This window comes from Antechinus flavipes, chromosome 1 (assembly GCF_016432865.1).
Source record: "Antechinus flavipes isolate AdamAnt ecotype Samford, QLD, Australia chromosome 1, AdamAnt_v2, whole genome shotgun sequence".
Taxonomy (NCBI): Eukaryota; Metazoa; Chordata; class Mammalia; order Dasyuromorphia; family Dasyuridae; genus Antechinus; species Antechinus flavipes.
Genome location: NC_067398.1, coordinates 158,820,656 through 158,843,688, shown reverse-complemented (window position 1 = coordinate 158,843,688; position 23,033 = coordinate 158,820,656). Strand labels below are relative to the sequence as shown.

At 34.6% G+C, this 23,033-nt stretch overlaps 1 protein-coding gene across 1 annotated transcript in view; it reads left to right on the top strand.

Annotated features, from left to right (window-relative positions):
- Positions 1-23,033, top strand: part of IQGAP2 (IQ motif containing GTPase activating protein 2) — a 318,878-nt gene that overhangs the window by 1,598 nt on the left and 294,247 nt on the right. The gene's annotated exons all lie outside the window — the stretch shown is intronic.

Sequence of the window (23,033 nt, the reverse complement as noted above, 5' to 3'; positions counted from 1 at the left end):
TATGCGTGGGAGCAAGTTGGCACCCTTAAGGCTAAGCCGGCGGCTCCTCTCATCCTAGTCTTGGTGGGAGGAGTCGAGCTTTCTCACAGGTGTGTGTGCGTGTTCAAGTTTGCGTGCGTGCGTGAGACTCTCGGGATGTCTGCCCCTTTCCCCCATATCTCTCTCTTTCGCTGGCCCCCAGCCTGAATTGAGTCGCAGTGGGTTGGTTGTAGTGGGAGGGCTGGGGCACTTTGCTCCGGGGAACGAGTTTGAGGCCGCGTGACTTAAAGAGATGGTATATGATTACAGAGTGAGAGGCAGCCCTAGGAAGTAGGCTGCTGGAGAAATGCAGCTGATCATGAGTGGATCTGGCCAGATTAGCACCAACCACGTGGCTCCGTGTACTGAGTTCAGAGTCCTAAACATGCGCCAGGAAGTGGTTTCTTTTTTTTTCTTTAAAAAAAAAAATAGTGTGTATAAGGGGGGGAGTGGGAGGGGTGGAGTAGGACGTGTCTCTGAGGAGCTGGACCCTGATCATTAAGCCACTGTTGAAGGAGAGCCTGAAAGTCCAAATTCATCTTTTGCCAAGGCAAAGTACCGCTGCCAAGCCGGCCGAAGCCCCAGGTGCGGATCCCGGTGGCACCTGAAACAGCATTTGAAATGAGCATATTAAAAACACTGAGGTCTCCAAGAGTAGTCTTCCAGATTTTTATAGACTTGCTGAGCTGGGCTTCCAGGCTATGTGAATCCCTTTTTCCCCAGGCTGCCCTCTTTAGATGGAGGGTCGAGAGAAGGAGGTTAATGCCTCCCATGTGTATGACATGTCAGTCATACAAGTTTCTATCCACTGGAGGAAAATGCATTCAGCAGTTGCAGTTGACCCAAGGTCCTGCTCGTTCTTCGGTTAACTACAGCACCAGGCAGAAATAGGAGAACATAATCAGAATGCGCTTTTGGGCAAAACAGCCTGCAAACACATCATCTGTTTTAAGTATTTGTGCATATTTCGAGTTTACTGGTGTACTTAAGATTAAATGTTTGGGTTGGTTCTAGAATGTCTACTATTACATTATATCCTGCTATTGCCTCCTTTATCTTCCTGTATTAAAAATTGATGTTAACAAATTTGATTGCTTGATGGGTACTTTAAAAAAAAATAGCAAGCTGCCTCATTTTTTATTAGCCAGACTTTGAGCTGTGGACTTCTTGCCATGTATTTGAAAGAGGTATTTAATGTGGCCTAATCATTTATATTTGTTTCTGGCAACCTCTAGTGCAAAAGAGAACTTTCACCTGTAAATATAAAGTTTGACATTTAGTGTTCTAAGCCTCTTGTCTGAGATCTCAGAATGGATTTGTCACTGAGAGAACATACTAGGAGAATTGTGTGGTGGTTGTCCCTTCCTTTCTCTCATTTGCCTTTGAATTTGTGTGTAAATAGGTTTCATTCGCCCCCCCAAAAAATCCTATATCTCATTACAACACTCTTCTTCCTCCACTTTCTTTCCCCAAACCAAGATTATAAATACTCAACTGGAACTGTAATTTCATTAAGGAAAGGTGATAAAAATTGCAGATTTAAGTGCCTGCCTTCTGAGCATAAAACAATTTAAAGTTTCTTTATAAAATATAATCATTTTTAGCAGTTATGTGATTTAAAACAAAGAACTAAGTATAATGGATTTGTGCTTCATATTTCCCCTTGTTCCCTTCCCTTTCAAATATACTGTAGTTGCTCAATTAAATAACAAACACTGTACTGCTAGAAAATCTTTCAGATTCCCCCAGTTTAAGGATCTGCAAAATTCCAAATAGAAGCCTATGCTTATGGAACTTTTCAATGAGTTCTCCATGAAGGCTCAGGTTTCTGACAGATGAGAAAATTGCTGAAATCTTTGTTATTCTCACATTTTACCATTGAGTTAAATAGCTTATCCTAACATTATTTGGAAATGATGGCTGTACCTTAAATATGTGGTTATTTACTGTTATTGCTTTATATCTCAGAATGAAACTTAAATCAGTAATGTAAACTGTGCATTGGAATGTATATAGAAATATAGATTAGCATAGATTAGAAACTTCATTGACCACTCCCCAAACCATTTTCCCCCCAAGATGTTTGGCAGCGCTGATACAATGAACTTGAATTTGTGGTTGTTAAATTAATAATGAAGAATAATAAGGAGGAAGAAAGAACTAGGTGCTTGTGCATCTCTGTACAAAATGCAAGGCTGATTCTTGTTGAGAATAGTCTACTATTTTCTGTGAGATTATGAGCATGTCAGTTGGGCTTACCTGTAGGACCTGTGAGATCTAAGGTCCTTTCCAAACTTAGATCCTCTGATTCAGCTCTTTGCAATTAAATAGTCAAAACTGGAGTACTTTTTAGAGCTGAAAGGGACTATTCATTTTATAAGTGAAGAAACCCAACTATCATTGGGTAAAAGAATCAGATATCAATGGTATAGCACCTCTAATATGCTAGACATCTGTTCTATTCAGTAGGGATACAAAGAAAATTAACTATCCCTGACTGTAAAGAGTCTATATTCTAAAACTGGTTACCTACCCCAGTTAGAAAAATTGGGGACAATTATTACACTCTTCCTCTTTCCAGATATGTTTTAAAAATAGGCTGCTTGAGTGAATATAAAATAATGGGTTTTTATTTTTTGTTTTTTGAGAATAGTGACTTAATTCTAGCTGCTATAGGCTGCTTTTGAATAGTGTTTTTCTTGATACAATAACATTTCTAAAATTCCTTCATTGACATTTCTGGACATTCAGGACAAGTTTTGTCTTCCACTAGTTTGTGTAATGTCAAGAAACTTGGTGGAAGGCATCTAGCCTAGCTTGTTGGGTTTGTAACTCTGGAAGGTTTATGGGAAGGTATAGACAAATCTCTTCAGATGAGACAGTGGGGAAGAGGTTCTGCACTGTTAGGCAGAAAATTCACATTTATAAGAAAAAAGATCTCACAGTTGTGGAACAATGAGCTTAGTTTTGCTACCTCGAATACAAATTTAAAAAAAAATTCCATTTCTATTTGATATTAGAAATGAATTCAGTAATGTAACTCACTGCAACAGACATTTTTGATTAGTGCCATAGCCTGCAAGGGGCTTATATTGTATTGAAAGGGTACAAGACGCCTTTTATATTGGTAAATAAATACAAAATAACTTATGGAAGGAGATTCTAGTAACATAGGCTCAGGATAGGATTCATGTAAGAACTGGCTCTTTCGATGGCCCTTACAGGAAGACAGGTATTCTATAAGGGGCAGATGAGGGAATGCATACATTTCTGGCATGGAGGACTTTGATGGAAAAAGGGGTAGAGACTAGAATCCAGTATAGTAAACTACCTTAACTCTGAAGAGTGGTAAAATAGGATTATATCGCCACTTAGAAGTGATTTTTAACTTTTTTTAATTTAATCTCTTGGTCTCTTTTGAAGTATAGGGTGATCTGTATGTATATGTGAGAGAGATTAATACCAGCTGATTCTCACTGAGCAGTTTCTTGGAGTTTCTATGAACTTCAAAAACCTGGGATGCCTCTTTATGCTTTTATTAAAGGTCACAGGTGGTATTCTAGTAGAGTGATGAACTTGGAGTCTGAATCTACTTCTGACACTTAGCATTCATGTGATATATACAACTGACTTAACCTATTTAAACCTCAGTTTTCTTATTTGTAGAATGTTTAATGCCTATAGTATATTTCTCACAGAGTTGTTGTAACTACTAAAATGAGATGATATAAGTCATCATTTTTCTTTTTCTTTTTCTTTGCTGAGGCAATTGGGGTCAAGTGACTTGCCCAGGATCACAGCTAAGGAAGTGTTAAGTGTCTGAGATCAGATTTGAACTCAGGTCCTCCTGACTTCAGGGCTGATGGCCTATCTACTGTGCCACCTACTCGCCCCTATACAGAGTTATCTTTATTAAATCCTCACAAGAACAACAATGAAAACTTAAAATTCTGCTGTTGTGATAAAGCCAGGTACAAATGAAGTTTAAATAAAACTTACCAGGAAAGGCTGTGGCTTCTTCAATTGGAACTTAGAGGCTCTCTATTCTGGGGCAGTGATAAGTTCTCAAAAATCATTGGATTTCTGTGATTCTTTTCTGATCCACTGGATGTTTGAAAAGTGTATATTGTGTGTGTGTGTGTGTGTGTGTGTGTGTTTTAATAGGTATATTGTGTTAAAAGATTAAAGAAAAAGTACAAAAATATAGTATTTTTTTGTGGTAGCAAAAAACTAGAAAGTGAGAGTATTTTGAAGAATTGAAGAATGGCTGAATAAGTCAGGGTGATGACTTTGATGACTTTGAAGGTGATGGAATGATATCATGCTCTAAGAACTGAGGAAACGTGATTTCAAAAATACAAAGACTTGACATGAACTGATGCAGAATAAAGTAAGCAGAATGAGAAGAACCATTTATACTGCAATGTCGATATAACAAAAGTGAATTGAGGAATTTTATAAACTGATGAATAGTGAAATGAATAGAACCAGGAGGACAATTTATATAATAATACTATAAAACAAATAACTTTAAAAGCTTTAAGAACTGTGATCAAGATGACTGATTCCAAAGAGACAATGATGAAATATGCCATCCATTATGGTGGTGTTATATATTGAAGGTGCAGGAAATATCTAGCTATATCTATGCATATGTATATATTTGTATGATATATGTATGGTACATGATATAGATATAGCATAAACTTACATACACAATAATTGCATTGAGGAAATTTGTTTGACTTGCCTATGCATATTTATTATAAGAAATTTGTTGTTTTTGATGGAGTGGGAGAGGTTGGAGAGTGAGGAATAGATTTTTGTTAATTTTTTAAAATAGGTAGGAAGTATTAGAGATGTGAAATGCTGTGTGTATTTTCAGTTGAGATCACTGTATTAGGTTTGTTAACTATTTTACTTTGTTAAATCTCTTACAAGGTGGGAATGATCTGTAAATATAAGGTAAAAATGAATTATATTAAAATAGTTCACACTGAAATATTTATTTACAAATTGGTGGGTTTAAAAAAAAAAGATATAGTTTAAGAAAATATCTTTATAGTGTGCCATAACAGAAAATCATTCTGTAAATGATACAGAAGAGTTATTTATGTATAAAAATGAAAAGGTCATACATTTAGAATTAGAAGAGACCTCTGAGGTCTTTAAGCTCAACTCCCTTAGTTGAAAATGAGATTTGAAGATTAAGGGGCTTGCCTTGGATCACCCAGCTAGTAAGGGTCAGAAGCTTTCTGAGTCTAGCCCTCTACTTCTCCATATTGCCAGACAAAGAAACATCCCTGTAACTCAAAAAAATGCTGTAACAAACCTTATCCTAATATTTATGTCTAATACTAATAAGATTTGGTCATCTATGCTCTCCTTTTTCTTTTTAGAGCATTATGGAAATTTAGGACCAAACTAGTCCAGCTACCTTATCTCATAGATAAGGAACCCTGGACATTTAAGCACTTGCCTGAAGTCACACAGGTAGTAAGTAACACTACTGGGATTTGAAACTACTTTTGGTTTTCTGTTCCCTATTAGTCATGTGCTCCTTTATTTCCTTGTTGACATATTTATCTTATTTTTTTCTTGAAGCTACAATTTCCTGATAACTAGTTTTTCTCCATTTTCATGGGAACTTTTCAGTTATGTATCATAATGTTTCACAGATGTTCTTGTTTTGGTCTTGTTTGTAGGAGATAGTACAATGAGCTAAAGGTGATAGCCTATCAGACTTTGAAAGTTCTCAAGGAATCTTAGCAGCTATCTCATCCAACCTATACACTAAAGGAATCTCTTTTATAACAGACATTCCCTTTGAAGTGAATTGATTTAAAAAAAAAATCAGAGGCATGTGAAAATCTGGTGCTTAAAGAAAAAGTCCTTGTCTATTCACAAATTTATTTGATAAATTCAAAAAAGAAAATTTGACTTGCTACTACAATTCTAAATATTAAAAGTATAGCAATGTAGTGGAACAATCAGATGTAGAATTAGAATCTGAGTTAAATAAATTCCAGTTCCCTACTTCTTCAGGATTTAATATGAAATTCCCACTTAGGAATTCAAAACCTTCTTTAACTTGACCCCTTCCTACCTTGCCTTCCTCTTAGTCTTTCACCTAGTGATACTGGCCTCCTTGATGTTGCTCAAAAAAGATATACCATCACCAGACTACAGGCATTTCCCACTACTGTCCTTCATTCTTAGAAGCCTCTTCCTTCTTTACCTTCATTTCCTGGATTTCCTAGTTTCCTTCAAGTCCCAGCTGAAGTTCCACCTTCTACAAAAAAGCATTTCCTAGCCCTCTTTGATCCCAATGTTTTCCTTCTGAGATTCTTTCCAATTTATTTTGTGTATTCATTATTTAGTTGTGTTTTACCCTTTGTGATTCTGTTTGGGGATTTTTTGGCAGAGATACTAGAATGGTTTAGCATTTTTACTGCAGCTCATTTTAGAGATGAGGAAGCTGAGGCAAGTGGGCTTAAAGTGACTTACTCAAATTCATATAGTTAGGGAGTATCTGAGGCCAGATTTGAACTCCCAAAGGCAAGTCTTCCTGACTATAGACTCAGCTGCCATCTAGCTGCCCCTGTGTAATATCTTATTTATATATGATTGTTTGCATATTGTGCCCAAATTAGGCTGTGAGCTCCTTGAAAACTGGGACTATTTTTTTTGCCTTTTTATCCCTTGAGCTTAACATGGTGCCTGTTACAGAGAAAGTTTGTTACCTTCTTGGGCCTCATTTCACTCATCTATAAACTCAGTCTTGGACTAGATAATCTCCAATTTCTCTTCAGTTTTAGATCTTATTTTTGAGTGAAGTTCTTTTTGTAGTCATCTTTGAAAGAAGGAAATAAATATTTATCAAATACTTTTTTATGTGCCAACCAAAATACTAAGCATCTTTGTTCCTTAACATAGTCCCTGGAAGTAGATACTTTTATTATATCCATTTTACATTTGAGGAAATTGAGGCAGACAGATTTAAATAATTTTCCCAGGGTCACATAACTGCCTAAGGTTGGATTTGAATTCAATTCTTCTTGACTCCAGGTCCAGCTCTATATCCCTTTTACTATCCTGACTGCCTAAAACCATTAAATAAGAGCTTTTTTTGTTGAAATAAAAACAAATGGGAAACAAAGCCTATCTGCTGAAGAAGAGTTGAATTGATTATAGTTTCTGCATTAATGAAACACTGATGTACTTTTAAGAAATAGTTGATGAGGCTGTTGTAGTAAATGATGTAGCATCAGGTAATGTGCTTTAGGAAAAGCACCAAATGTTAAGGTTTGGTCATGTGAAAAATTTTCATTGGCCATTCTCTTGGCAAAAGGTAGGTTTATTTAAAAGAGATTACAGAGAAAATGAAGAGGATACAATAGATAGCAGGAATAGTAAATATGAATGTGGGGAGAGCATAGAAAGGGGTTTTATGGAAAGAGCAAGTTTCCTTGTGGAACTTGCCATTTACTGGGGAAAAGGAAACACACCATAAATTTAGGATATGCCTTTAGTTGACAAGCTAAATTCTGATAGGGACTTAGACCCCATTCTCTTTTAGGGTTCTGAGGGAAGAGATATCACATTGTATAAGGGAGTTGGGAGTCAACAGGTGTCATGGGGAAGGAACTTCACTGATGTGCATTATCAGAACTTTCTTTCTGCTTGTCTCAGGGTATACTTTTTATTAATACCTCAGTTTTTCTCTCTGCCCACCACACTCACTATTCTGGATCTATCTTGGTGATTTTGAGGTCTGAAACAAACAAACATGGAAATTAACTGGTGATGCAGTGAAGAAATAGATCACTCTTCTTTTTGGTAAAGCAGTAGGGAACTATGAGTGCAGAATATTATATATACTTGTCAGTATATATTCAATATTAGGTTTGCTTAATTATTTTTCTTTCTTAAATGAGAGAATATGTTTGAGAATATCTGAAAATGCCTATTAAATTAAAAGGCATCATCTAATCACTTAAGAAAAAATTAAAGACGTATGTCAGAAGTGTCATAAAAGCTGGCCACCAGATGAAAATGTAATTAGGAAAATTTGACAAAATAAATAAAATAAAACAAAATATAACATTACATTTTAAAATGAATATTCACCCTTCAGGAATCCTGAATTAATTATCTGTTTCCATTTAATACTGCTACTCTATAAGATTTTGCCAGTAAACTTAAATATATTCAAAAGCACTTACTTATACTGACATTTTACATTCTGAGTTGACCATGAAGTACTGCATCTCAAATTATTGGCATTGAAATATTTTACATTTTTCTACTTTGTGAATTTTTTCCCTTGGTCATTTGATAAGTCTTTATTTTGTAGTCAGATTCTATCCATTTACTTACTGTTTTATATGTAGGTTATATTCACAAAGTTAAATTCTTTGTAACTTTCCAATTCTTTAAATTCAAAGTAATTGGGACAGCTAGAACCTTCAGGGAAGCAGCATTTCTGTTTGGCTAAATTTTCTCCTCCGCTCCCCTGGGTTTGTATTTTGAAGCACCTAAATTGTTATTTTAGTGATTTTTTGAATGGTAATCTCATCCTTTTTCTATGACTCTGAAGCTGAGCATATTTGATTTGTGAGGATCATCATTATGAACACCAGGTACTATGCCACAACTCTTACTGATGTCTAGAGGAGCAAATGAAACACATAGAATTGTCTGGAAGTGCATTAAATGCTCCCATGTAGACTGCTGGACCTTTTCAATTCCTGTATCTATTTTTTTTTAAGGATTTTTTTTTTTTTTTGCCTTCCTTTTGGCATCCATTGTCACTTAGCAACACCCTTTCCTGCTCTAATTTGCTGCTTCTCAACTTTAAAACCAGAGCACCAATATTGCAGATTTATACTCTTTAAAATTGTGTCTTTTACAAAACTTACTTTGTTCTGACAGAATGATTTTGTGAATTGAGAAAGACTTTGGATTGAGCAGATCAGGGTTCAAGGCCTTCAGACAAATGCATAGTGTTCACTGAGAATCTAGTCAATTAATCTCTAAATTGCCTGAGGCAATTTTCTAAAACCATAAATTAGAGACAAATTACTGATCTGCATCAATAAAGGGAGTTTCCACACTGGGAATTCTCTGTCTATAAAATACAGACTTAGAATTAGTTTTCTCTGTTAGAGTCTGGGCTATAAGGAAAGTGTTGGACTTTGACATCCACCTTTAACTGCTAAAGCCCTTTAACAATCTTTTTCCTTCCTGGGTCTTGGCAGAATTTGGAGATAAGAAATTGGTTTGATAAAGGTGCCTCTGGGTAAGGAGGTACTTACTGGGAAACTTAGGGATAGTTCCTTTTTTTTTTTTTTCTTTTAATCAGTAAACAAGCATTTATTAAATATCTATTGTATATTCAAGGCAATGAGAGAACAAAAAACAACTTTCCCTCTACAGATTTGAAATACCACCTCAGACAAAACAAAACAAAACCCAACCAAAAAACAAACCAAGAATATCCTCAAGACAATTCCTGTTACACATATATTGGATCACTTGCCGACTTAGGGAGGCAGGGGAAAATTAGAACATAGAATTTGGTAGGGGAGAATGTCGAAAATTATCCAAGTATATATTTTGAAAATAAAAAGGTGTAATTAAAAAAAAAAAAAACTTGTTATAATGGCCACATTTGGTTATGTGAGAGTTTAATTGATGTAATGCAACAAGTAAAATTTATTGAAATTGTGCCAAACATTTAAATAAATGCTAGTGATTTGCTTTGATTTATACCAAGTTCATCTCTTAATAGTTGAAGTCTAAGAGGGGAGGCTTTATTTAAAAAAAAAAAAAAAACCTAGGCATAGGATATTAATTGATATTTTGAATGTGGTTTAAAAAATATTTTGTAGACAATCAGTTCTTCCAGATTAAGGAGGAAATACAATATGATCCTGTTACCTCATGTCTCAGAGAGACAACTTTTCTGTCCCCTACTTTCTCTTGAAAGGATTACCTATGGTAATTTTAATTCTCTGGTATCCCTGGGGAGTTAGAGCCTTCAAATGAGCAATGTCTAGGTTTTGTTGAATAATGGATAATGGTATGTTTTCAGTTGATTTGTGTGTCTTAAAGAAATGTCATTTTAAAGGGATTTTTAGTTTCTGTTTTACGTTAAATGTCGGCAAGATTTTAGTAAATTGCAGTCCCAGTACTTTCAAGTTTTATTTGCAATGTTTTTGTTATAGTTTGTATGTGTGTATGTGTGTGTGTGTGTGTGTGTGTGTGTGTAAAATGTGTAAGAAACAAGTGTAACCCTAGTGCAAAGAATGAAAGACATTTCTAATGTACAATTACAGCCTTCACAGTTCTTATAGGTTTTGTCAAGTAAGTGAAAATAGATAAATGTACTTTAAGAAGATTCTGATATCTAATATTCTTTATGCATATCACAGCTTTGTGATTTCTCTAATCCAGGTTATCCTGGCTTTGCTTTTTCTTTAAATAAAAAGAATTTAATAATCACTAGTCTTTGTCAGATTAAGTATGTACAAAGATGAAATAAGATCAAGTTTCAAAGGGCATATAGGGTGTACCTATTCAGAGGGCTAAGTAAGGTGGATTTCAGATCATCTATCTGAGGTGGAGAGAGCATGGGTATTACTACTGCCCAAGTAACACCTAGAGTCCTCAGGTACCCCAGAATCTAAAAGGAGCTTTTAACACCAAGTCAAAAGGCAGACCTCCCCCCCCCCCAGCAATTCCTAGAGTTTCTTACCACTATCAGCATAAATATAAAATCCTGTTTGAGATTCAAAGCTCTTCATTTTTTTTTTTTAATAGTTTTTTATTGACAGAACCCATGCCAGGATAATTTTTTACAGCATTATCCCTTGCACTCACTTCTATTCCGATTTTTCCCCTCCCTCCCTCCACCCCCTCCCCCAGATGGCAGGTTGGCCAATACATGTTATTTATTTATTTATTTATTTATTTTTCTTTCTTTCTTTTTTTTTTTTAAATTTTTATTTAGTAATTACTTTATATTGACAGAATCCATGCCAGGGTAATTTTTTTACAACATTATCCCTTGCACTCGTTTCTGTTCTGATTTTTTCCCTCCCTCTCTCCACCCCCTCCCCTAGATGGCAAGCAGTCCTATATATGTTGGATATGTTGCAGTATATCCTAGATACAATATATGTTTGCAGAACTGAACAGTTCTCTTGTTGCACAGGGAGAATTGGATTCAGAAGGTATAAATAACCCCGGGAAGAAAAACAAAAATGCAGATAGTTCACATTCGTTTCCCAGTGTTCTTTCTTTGGGTGTAGCTGCTTCTGTCTCTCATTTATCAATTGAAACTCAGGTCTCTTTGTCAAAGAAATCCACTTCCATCAAAATATGTCCTCATACAATATCGTTGTCGAAGTGTATAATGATCTCCTGGTTCTGCTCATTTCACTTAGCATCAGTTCATGTAAGTCTCGCCAGTCCTCTCTGTATTCATCCTGCTGGTCATTCCTTACGGAACAATAATATTCCATAACATTCATATATCACAATTTACTCAACCATCCTCCAACTGATGGGCATCCATTCATTTTCCAGCTTCTAGCCACTACAAACAGGGCTGCCACAAACATTTTCAAACCTCTTTATAACCTAACTTTACCCTTTCCTATCTTCCCAATCTTCTTACATATTAACTTCCCTGTACTTAACTTACCCTTTGATTCAGCAACACTATCCTACTTGCTATTTCATGAACAAGATTATCTGTCTTTCAATTCTATGCAATTTTACTAGTTGTCCTCCATGCCTAGAATTCTTTTTCTCATCATCTCAGCTTCCTGACTTCCCTGGTTTTTTTCCACCACAACTGAAATCCTACCTTCTATAGGAAGCCTTCATTGATTTTTTTTCTCCCTTTACTGGTTTTTCTTCTGTTGATTATCTCCAGTTTATCTTGCATGTATCTTGTTTGTCCATAATTATTTTCACATAGTTTCCCTTATTTGCCCATGAGCTCCTTGAGAGTATGAGTTTTTTTTTTTTTTTTTTTGGTTTGGTTTTGCTTTTGTTTTTTTTGCCTTTATATTCTCCAGGACTTAGCCCAGTGCCTGACATGTAGTAAACCTTTGTTGTGTTTGTGGACTGACCAATCTGGTCCAAGTGATGATGGAAGACCCTTACTTTATCTACAAAAGAGTTCTGCTGCTCCAAGAAGGGTTTATTATTCTATTTTAGGATCATAAGATTCAGAGCTGGAAGGGACTTTAGATCTCATCCTCTAATTTAGTCTCCTCATTTTGCAGATGGGAAAACTGAGGCTCGGGAAAGTAAAATAACTTGTCTAAGGTTATTTAGTAGTTCTGTTTCTCAGTGGGATTTAAACCCAGGTCTTCTGATCTACATCCAGTAATTGTTCCAGATTTGTAGGAAGAATAGTTGGAAGGCCATTATATGCTCACCACTGTCTGATATCCATGACTCTAATACCCATTTTAGTTTTAATTCTTTAAATCGGTATCTTTGAACTGGGGAGTGTGCTGGTAAATGTTTAACAATTGGTTCTCAGGTACATAGGGCATTTTAAAGTTTAATTTGCATTATTAAACATTTTCTACATTACTTTAAATATAGACAATCAACAAAACAATAAATCAATTCTGATTGGTAGCTTAATTTCTGAGATTTTCAGCTCAAACTGAAAAATTTGATCATCAGTTATAGCTCCAGCATAATCCTAATGTGAATCCTCAATTGGTTGAATGATTTATTCAGTAATAAGTAAAACATTAGATAACAAGAAATGTCCAGAAAAGTTGTCAAGTCATCAAAAATCCATTATCAGTTTCCTTCCCTCTTCTCCCTCCGCCCCCCTTCCTATCCCCTTTTCTCTCCCTATCCTTTCTCCTTTTCCTCCTCCCTCCCTGATCACACAGAAAAGTTTATTCTTTAAGTAACAAAAATAGTGGGAACTTTTCTGCAACATTTGATGATGTTTCCCTCAGAAAAAGGATTTAATCTTTTCTTTTTTCATATGTTATTTTAAATAAAGTGAATTGATAATTTGCCTTAATGTTCTATTGGAAATGTGTATTACATATAAAAACATAAGAGTATAGATTTAAACAGGAAGGAAACTTAAAGAGCCATTTATTCACCATTCTTTTACAGATAAGAAAACTGAGGTCCAGGGAAGTTCATCCCTATCCCTACAGTCTTTTTTTTTTTTTTTTTAATATGTTGATGTGTTGCTTTTTTTCCATTCCATCCCTACCTACTTCTGTGCTAACTATAATAGTTGTAGCCAATACCACTTTTTGACTACCCACCTTGTATTTCAAATACATTGAGATTTGCACACAATTACAATCTTTTTTGTGAGGTCTTATGAACATGAAACCTTTTCTACTATGCCAAACTGCTTTTCATGATTGAGACTTAATAGATAAGTATACCTTAAGTTTGTGATTTCTTGACCAATGTGAATCTTTGCTTCTTGTATTGATGTATCTCTGAATGCTACTTTGCTCTTGAGGGATACTCTTATCTGAAAACTTATTTTTTATCAGCTCTCAGTCTGATAGCTTTCTTATTTGGCTTTCTTTATTCTTGTTATGGGTAGTGACTTTAAACTGTCACTGGTATATAAAAGTTTCATCCTTTTCCCTTCACTTTCTAAATAAAGATACATTACCTTTTTCCTTGTCTTTTTTTTTTTTTAACCTGTCTCTCCTCCCCAATTTTCCCTCCAACATAAAACAAAATAAAGTTGTTCAACTTGGGCAGAATCTCAAATGTAACTTGGAAATAATATGCTGCCAAGGAAACTGTTCTTGGCCATAGAAACTGCCCCTTCCAGCCATACTCTTATCCTTGAAACCTGAAGTCAAGTGAATCAATGCAGGAACTGTTTGACATTTATCAGTTTAGAAGATGATGTTCAAATGAATCTTTGTTTTCCTAGTCTTAAAAACAACTTCAAGTTGCACTGCAAAATCATTTCAAATAAGAGTAAAGACTAGGTTCTTTTCCCCTCCCTTTCTTTCTTCCTCTCTCCTCTCTTTCCATTCTTCCCTCACTTTCCTTTTTCTCCTCCCCTGCTCCTTTATTTCCTCCTCTTTCCTCTTTTCCTTCCCTCCTTTCCCTCTACGTCCCTTGTATGGTTCTTACCATACAAGCAGATACAGACTTTTTTTTTTTCCTAAAGAGATTATAATGGTGTACAAAACCCAACATATTTGAAATATGAGGTAGATAGTTACAAAACAGTATTGGCTACAACTGTTCTGTTTAGTACAGCAGTAGGTAGGGATGAATCGGGGAAAATGGCTCATCAATATATAAAAAATACCGAAGGGGTTGGAATGAGGGGGAAAAAAAAAAAACTATGGAAGAGGATAGGGAAGAATTAATTGTTCAAGACTTTGAGCCTCCCCTTTTGGAAGAAAAGAGGAAAAGGAAGTAGGAGACTTTCTGGAAAAGGCTAACAAACAAACAGTACGATTCTTTGGGATGAAAGGTTTGGAAATGCTGATTTTCAAGAAGTAAAAAGGAAAAAAAGTTAGATTTAGTAAGGCAACAAATCTGAAGAATGAAGAAAAACTAGATTTTTTTTTTGATGGGAAGAGTACATTGTAATGAAGACACTCTCTCATTTTAGCAATTGTTTAGGTGTATGAAGTTCCTAGTGGAATTGCCTGAGTGCGCATTATCACTCATTTATATCCTTGAACATCCCATTGTGGAGAATATCTATAATTTCTCATGGGGAAGGAAACGGGTGATTTTTTTTTCTCAAAGAGTTGGCCAAGAGTTTTCTTAAGGGGAAAGGTAGCTTTCCTAAACAATAGTCTTTATCTTTGTTCCTGTTTCAGATTGCAAAGTTTGAAGTATTTGATACCAGCTGGGTGGGCTCAGTTAACTTGTGGCAATCATAGTGGATGTGGGTGTGGGATAGTTTGAATGGAAAAAGATGGAGGAGATTGGATTAATTCAACTGAAACCCTCTTCCCTTCTTATAATAAACTACATAGTGAATTAACAATATTGGAGTGATACATAGAATAGATACTGATTAACTGACTCGTTCCTTTTGAAACAGAACAGAGATGTCATTTGAGACTATGTCTCAAGTCTTGAGGAACATGCAAGAGAAACTGAAAATATTGCCCCTATCTTGCCAGGGTCAACAATTGCTTTTAGGTACCAGGTATACTCAATTGATAAGAATTCACTGAGGATCTTCTATATGCCAGGTACTGTACTAAGCATTTAGCATTCAAAAATAAAATAAAATAAATTGGTTCCTGCCCTCAAGGAACTTACGTTCTAACAGGAAAAAAAGGGCAAAATGTACATAGATAAATACATATACTTGATATATGTATCTGAGTAGTAGTTCTGAGAGTGAATAAATTAATGGAAAATTTATTAAACACTTAAGTGCTAATACTGAGCTAAATTTCAGAGGATACAAATATAAAAGCAAGACAATTTCAACCTCCAAGGACCTTATGTTTCAGTGGAAGAGACCACACATGCTGGGGTTTAATGGTCACTAGATGGCAGTTACGATCTGAACTCCCTGGGTGAATAAAACAATAGTTTCAAATAGTCATTATCCTGCCTTTTTTTAAGGGTATGGTCATTGATTTAATTTCAGTTTTCAGAATCTGAGATGGAAAAAGAGAGTACAGCCTCAGTGGAAGAACCCAATGGCTTGGGTGAGGGATAAAACCAAAGATTCCAAGAAGTTCACAGTGTCTTAGCAGCTGGATCATCAGGAAGGGCTTCAAGTAGAAGGTGATGCTTGAGCAGAATATTAAAGGAAACCATTGATTTTAAGAGGTAGAATTGAAAAGGGAGAGTATTCTAGACATTGAGAACAGTCCAATTCAAAGGCAAAGAGATGAGAAATGGTATCTCAAAGACAGTCACAGACAGGGATAATATGATTGTATAATAATGTGTGGAAGAGATAATGTGTTAGAATACTGCAAAAATAGGAAAATATAAGATCATAAAGAGATTTAAATACCAAATAGAGGAATTCCTATTTAATCCTGGAGCCAATATAGAGCCCCTGGAGTTTATTGAATGGTAATGGAAGGTGATGTAGTCACATTCATATTCTGGGAAAATTGCTTTGAAAGCTTTGTGGGAGGATGGTATAGACAGAGACTTGAGGCAAGGATATCAATTAGGTAGCTATTAGAATAGTCCAATTGAGAATGATGAGGTGGTAGCAACTGCAGGAGTGGTAAGAAAGAATACATATTGTAGAGATAAAAAAGACAAGATTTAGCAACTGATTTGTTGGTGTTCATGAGTAGTGGAGGATGACCTTGAATCTAGGTTATTGGTAGAATGGTGGTGCTACCCTTGATAATAATAGGGAAGGTTGGAAGAGGGGTAGGCTTTATAGGAATGATGAGCTCTATTTTGGAAATACTCAATTTGAAATTCCTATAGGAGATGCAATTCAAAATGTCCCAAGAGTTCTTTTTTGTTCCTTCATTTTTTTAGTCATGTCTGACTCTTTATGATCCCATTTGGAGTTTCTTAGTTCTTGAGTGGTTTGCCATTTTCTTCTCCAGCTCATTTTACAGATGAGGGCACTGAGGCAAAAAGGGTTAAGTGACTTGCCCAGGGTCACATAGCTAGTATTTCAGGTCAAATTTGAAGTTTTTTGTTTGAACCACTAGGTTTTCCCCTTGAGTTAGCTTCATCTGGAAATATGTATAATTGTATATTCGTCCCTTTGCCCTTTTTCTTAGTTATTTAATTACAAATGTTTAATATGTTATTTTGTTTCCAATTACATGTAAAAATAATTAACATTCATCTTTGAAAATTTTGAGTTTCAAATTCTTTCCTTCCATCTCTCCTTCCCCTTAGCCATTTAATTACAGAGGAGGCAGTGACACATTTCACAGGATCATTCATTTTGCTTAAACAGATGCAGCTTTTCAACTTCTCTAAGAAATGGTTTAGTATAAAAATAATAAAGTATTTGCTTTTATTCTGGAATCCATTGGTAACTGATTTAATTTTTAAGGTGGAGTGACCATTGAGGTAGTTTGAGCTTGTAATAAGAATGGGGTTTGGATGAAGAACACATGGGATCCTATTTTTTGCTCTGCCAGTTGTTTGTTATAAGCCACTTAGGTCCTAGTGTTGGAATTAAATGTCTACATAGTTTAAACTGAAAGAGTAATGAAGCATTTATCTGTTTCAATTTTTGTAATATTGTTAGAAACATTAAAATTTCAAAAAGGAAACTTTTGATATATAAGTGCCTTCTCATATTCCCTCTTTCCCCCTCCCTATATGATATCAACTTAAAAAAAGTACTATTTTATTTTTCAAAATATATACAGATAGTTTTAAACATTCACCTTTGCAAAACCTTGTGTTCTAAATTTTTCTTCCTCTCTCCCTTTTTCACCTCTCCAATACAGTGAGCAATCCAATACAAGTTAAACATGTGCAGTTCTTCTTTTTTTTAATTAAAGCTTTTTATTTTCAAAACATATGCCTAGGTAATTTTCAGCATTCACCCTTGCAAGATCTTGTTCTAAATTTTTTTCCCCTCCTTTTTCCCTACCCCCTTCCTTAGATGGCAAATAATCCAATATGTGTTAAGCATGTGCAATTTTTCTTTATATGTTTCCACAATTATTATTCTGCACAGGAAAAACCAGATCAAAAAGGAAAAAAAAAACCATGAAAGAGAAAAAAAAACAAGCAAACAACAACAACAAAAGGCAAAAATACTATGCTTTAATCTATATTTGGTCTCCATAGTTTTCTCTCTGAATGCAATGGCACTTTCCATCACAAGTCTATTAGAATTACCTTGATTTACCTCATTGCTGAAAAGAGCCAAGTCCATCACAGTTGATCATCATATAATTTTTCTGTTATTGTGTACAATGTTCTCTTGGTTCTACTAACTTCACTTAGCATAAGTTCATATAAGTCTAGGTTTTTCTAAAATCAGCCTGCTCATTATAAATAATAATATTCTATTGCATTTGTATACTATAACTTATTCAGCATTCCTCAACTAATGGGCATCCTCTCAATTTCCAGTTCCTTATGTATCAACTTTTTAGCAGTTTTAAGATCTTTTGGTTCAGAAGACAAGAGACACCAAAGTTAGAACCTTTAATAATCTTAAAGTCAAGAAGACTGGAATTTAAGTTCTTCCCACATATTAGCTGTGTGACCCTGAGCAACTAAGATGATAAATTATTGATGTATTGGCAAACCTACATCCAGGAAAGAGAAAGTTCCCAGAAAAATAAACTCTAGGGGCAACTGAAGAGGTATATTGTCATAGAGGTCCATGTTTAAATATGCCTTTTTGCATACATATTCTCAAACTCACAACCTCCCTTCACATTTTGACTAGAAAAGTGACCTAGATTAGCTTAAGTGGAGCTTAACCTTAGATTTAGGTCTCCTAAGAATAAGAGGTCAAGCAACCTAGAAAAGAAACTTTATTATGTTGTGTTTCAAACCTCTAAAAATGTGTCTTGGAAATACTGAACAATATTATTACAATTATTTGACTAAAATAAAGGTACAGATGTGTATATCCACAAATGTTTTGTGCACTTAAAAAATCCACAATATCAGATTTGATGTGGTTATAGATAATTTTAGATTTTAACACAGTTGGTATTGGCAACTAGATTCTGCAAACTCTATTTTGCAACTATATTCTTTTGCATTTTCTTTGGATGTTAAAAATTTTTATTTATTAAATATCCCATATAGGTTTAGGGGATGAATTGTCATAAGAATATAGAGTGCTAGTGTGTGGGTATTATTATTTTTTTGATTAAGTGTAAGCAGTTGTTCCGATCTGTATTTATGTTTGTGCAAGGAGATTATATTCATGTTACTCATATTAGCATTATATCTTCTAAATATTAATAGAATTGTCCAATATTGAGATTAGGGATTTTGATGGATTGTTGGTATTAAATGGCAGGTTTAACGCTTTCTTAATTGGTGGCTGCTTTTAGGCCTACAATGTTTTGTGTATGTATCATTATCCTCTAAGTAAATTTGTTTACGTGTCAAAAGAGTTGTCCCCCTTTTGAGTGGTATTTAAATTTAAGTTACTTTTGTTAGTACTTGAGTTAAATTTGAAGCTGAACTAAAATTCGTTTTTTGGACAACTAGCTATCATTCAGGTATTTAAAAAATTTACACCTTGTTTGATTATAAAGTTTTGCTAAACAGTGAATATGTTTTGATGTGGCATATGGCAGGCTGAAACTTCTTATGGTTGAAAGAGCTCAGAAAAGCATTTTTTCCAGAAGAGATTATAATGGTGTGCAAATCCCAGTGCACTTGAAATATGGGATGGGTAATCATAAGACAATATTGATTATAAAACTGTTCTGGTTAGCATAGAAGTAGGTGGGGATGGATTAAAAAAAAATCCAACAACAACCATGACTCATCAAAGTAGGGAAAAAGGAAGAATTTTCTTTTTAGGAGGGAAAGGGAGAAAAGAAGTAGGAAACTTTTTGAAAAAGGATAATGAAGTAGCATGCTTTGAGATAAAAGGCTTTGGAGATGCTCATTTCCAAGAAGTAAAGAAGAAAAAACTCAATTAGATTTGGTAAGGCAACAGATCTGAAGAATGACTTTTCAGTGGGAGTAGTGCTTTGTAATAGTGAGATACTGAAAAAATGAAAGTATTGGTATCAACCAGGGAAATTTTGAGTAATGCTTCTTGTTAGTTTTTTCTTTTTTTAAAAGTACATTTAAGATAATGTCAAGGGGACATATCATTAAGTTTTTTGTATTTACTAGTTGTGTAAACTTGGTCAAGTCCCTTTGAGTCTTGTTTTTCCCCCACCAATAAAATGGTGAAAATACAAATTGCCCTTCTCATGTGACTGTTATGATTATTAAATGAAATAATACATTTGAAAGAATTTTGAAATTAGCATAGAACTACATAGGTTATATCAATAATGTTTTGTGTAAGCATAAAATAATTATTGTTTACAAAATAATACTTGCTATAGCATTCATTCTTATTAATGATTTAGCACTGTGTAATCCTGATGTTTTCTATTACTTGACCCCCTTTCAACAACAACAAAATATATTGTGAATCTATTAAATCAATGTAATTTAATACATCACTTATAATAGTCTGCAGTTATTTACTGTTATCAGCACCATTAAAGAGTTCTTAGCTTAAGTCCCTTGGACCACTACATGGGAGCTACTAATTTGAAGAAAGTGTGACATCCCATTTGTCACTACTCCAAATTATGATGCCTCTTTAACTTCATTATGTTATATCTTTTGTCTTAACTTCTCCTTCAAATAAGTTTTTGATTACTTTTCTCTCTTTGACAGGGGTTTTTAACATTTTATTTTGTCATAGATTCCTTTGCCATATGGTGAAATCTCTGGACTTCTTCTCAGAATAACATTTTTATATATATAAAATAAAATTGTACTACAATGGAAACCAATTATTTAGGAATACAGTTATCAAAATATTTACAATAACAACAAAATTAAGAATGCCTGCCCTATAATTAAAAACAAAACAAAACAAAAATTTAATCCCCAGGGGCAAAATCTTTGAGATCCCTAAGAGTTTTTCCTCCTCTGTTTTACATGATTTTTGAATTTAAAATTTTCTGTGGTCATTTTTCACTAAAGAATTCTCTTAAAGAGAAATTGTTTTAAAATGCTCATATCTTGGCTTGCCTTACTCTGTTAGAAACCCCAACTCATTTGAAAGGGAAAGTTGTTCTGCTATGATGTAGTCCTTTGCTTTGTGAAATAGACCAAGGAAATAGTTCTGTGATACCTACCTCTGCTTCACACAGACCATTTTGGAAAGAAAAGAAAATACACATGTTGATTATTGTGGGATCCAATATTAAAGGCTTTTAAAATCTTATCTGATTATTTACTTAGGTCAAAATAGAAATATGGGGGTTAGGATGGCTTTCATCTGGAAAAAAAATTAGGTAATTCCCATTTCCAAGAAGAAATGATGTTTTCAAGCTATTCATAATGCTATATGTTTGCATCTTTGGGGAAAAAACATAGAGAAAAAAGATTGGCAGGTGTGGGTGGGGACTAACAGCTCTCAAAGCCACTTGTAGCTTCATCTGACTGACTGAAGCTGTTCAGTGTGTTAAACCATCTGGATATTTCCTGTGTTCCCAGGATCTGAGGTATTATGATTAGTTAGCTAGTCAGAGATAATCCATATGTCTTGTCTTGATTGCCTGCCCAATTGTCAGATTGTTATAAATAACTTATTTTTACACTATCACTGAAGTCATAATAAGATCAATTCTTATCCTTGTTTTTACATTTAACTCAGAGGGTGAATTGTCTGCAGATGATTAGGCCAAGGTTAAGATTGAGACATAGAATCTTATGTTGTTAGCTGTCTAGAGAGAATCCTGGAATGGAAAAATCATGGGAATGGAGATTGGCTTGTAAATAATGGAATATTATTGGGCAATAAAAGAAGGATGTGAGGAATTTGGAGAAAGATTGAAAATTTTGTATAAATTGGTTCAGAGAAAAAGAAGCAGACCTAAGAGCACAATATATAGAACTATACCAGTGTGAAGAAGACAATCTATTAGAGAAGTTGACTTCTCAGTAGTAAGTAGAAGAACCAAAAAAGGTCAAGGAAAACAGAAAATGAACTCAAGCTCATACTAGGGAATCAGGAGACTTCTTAAATGGGAATAGGGACTGTATCTGTATAGCTGTGATTTCCTTGATGTAGGGAACTCCCTCTTCTTATAGAGGCTGGTATCTTCAGCTTAAATCATGAGTTTTTTCATATCAGGTCTTTTATGCTTAATAATTTTCTTTGTCACAAAGGAAAGTTTGCTCTAAAGGGATTGACTTTGATAAAGTTGAAAAGCATGAAACTTTTTTTTCCTTAAATGCATTGGAATTGAAGTCTGGAGATTTGTATTTAAATGAGAACCCTGCCACTGAGGAGGTGCTTGACTTCTCACTAATCGTTTAGGGTTTTTTGGTCTGTAAAATGAGGATACTACATACACAACCTTCCTGACACATTCATTGTAAGGATCAAGTGTGTAAAGCATTTAAAATGTGACATAAATATCAGTTACCTAACCCAATGCCATCAGTACCAAGGAGCCTTTAATGACTAGCCCAAAGTCATGTAAATAATTTGCTACAATCAGCTAGAAGCTAGATTCTAGCTTTCCTGACTCCCAGTTCAGTGTTATTATTGGCAGATAGACTTGAGGGGGAATTGAAGACAAGCTATCCCTAAAAGAAAAGAGATAATGATAATTGTGATGAGATTGGCAAAGAGTAGAAGACACAAACAACAGAAGTAAGCAGAAAAATCAGGGGTATAGAGACTAGGACCCTTGTAAAAACAGCCAGACAGCCCCATTGAGCCAGATAGCTCCACTCAGTCCAGATTCAAATACATGTCCTCTAACGTTAAATTCAGAGTTCTTTTTGCTCTATCTCCCCTAATTCTATCACATGATGTCTTTTTTTCTGTATTATCTATGATAAAAATAGCCATATTACCCTTTCCACTCATCTATTACTTTGATTTTTTTTTTTTTTTTTTTACTCTTTTGGTCTTATTTTTATTTTTTATTTTATTTTTTTACTCTTTTTATTACATTCTACTATATATATATATGAACATTTTGAAGTCTTATAGCTTAATTGCATTCTGACTTTGTTTTGGAGAATCACAGATACAATTAACTTTTTCCCTCTCCCTTCCCATTATCAGACAAGGAAAAGTTTTGCTCTAATTGGATATGGCTAATAAGGGTCCATCATGGAGATTATTGGATATGATATAATGAATTGTTGATACGGATTTTCTGACATTGCTTTGAAAAAATGCCTTTTACTTCCCTTTCCCACTGAAAACAAAATTATGCCCCTTTTCTCTTTTTTTGCTCTTCGTTTTGCATTTTACTCCCTGCCAGCAAGGATATTTGTTT